An 822-nucleotide genomic window follows, 5' to 3' on the forward strand; every position below is an offset into this window, starting at 1 on the left:
GTGCTTGGAGGTGAAGCCGTGATTGTCCTCAGTCAAAGTCAGTGGCATGACCTGGCTGGGGTCCAAGGGGAGGAAAGGACAAGAGACAACAAGGAGAAGATGCARWAAGGGAAATTTCAAAGGAGCTGAAGGAAAAATAAAGAAACATCCATGGCAGTTGAGCAGCACTGGGGCAGGGGATGGGAGATCTATAAAAACTCTCCTGGAGAAAGCACCTACCAACCTGATCTAACTGTCAAGTTAGTACAGCTCAGAGCACATCATAGTCCTGGAGATCTCCGGTGGTCCCTCCCAACCCAAATCCTCTAGGGGGAAGGGGCTGGAAAGTGGAGTCTGGGGCAGGGGACACTGTTGTGGGGTTGAGGCCTTGCTGGCATTTGGACTGCCTGGTCAAGCCTGTCCTCAGAGTCACAGTGAGCGAGTTCATCCTCAAAAGGAGTCTCTGCTTCATGGGCAACAAGAGTCAAACCAGTGCCGGGAGACTGCAGAGAAGTTCTCAGGAACACACCTGGCATTCAGGCCCTTCGAGGGAATCACTGCCCAGGGCATGAGCAGATTCCCTCTCTGTCCTCCCCTCTGTCTTCACACCCCACAACAGAGATCTTGTTTTCCATGTTGGCCCTCTCTGCTGGGCTGTATTCCCAGCTGGAGGGGACGCGGGCTTCACACTGGGGAAATGCAGGAGAGCCCAGTCTCATCTAGAGGAGCAGGGTCCCACCACACCTGCTGGGTGGCCAGGGCTGCAGGCTGCAGACACCACTCTSTTCCCYRCASACCTCCTGSCTGGGGCTGSAGGGTGCCCAGCAACAAGGCAGGCATGYC

This window comes from Apteryx rowi, unplaced genomic scaffold (assembly GCF_003343035.1).
Source record: "Apteryx rowi isolate R43461 unplaced genomic scaffold, aptRow1 scaffold_2227, whole genome shotgun sequence".
Classification (NCBI taxonomy): domain Eukaryota; kingdom Metazoa; phylum Chordata; class Aves; order Apterygiformes; family Apterygidae; genus Apteryx; species Apteryx rowi.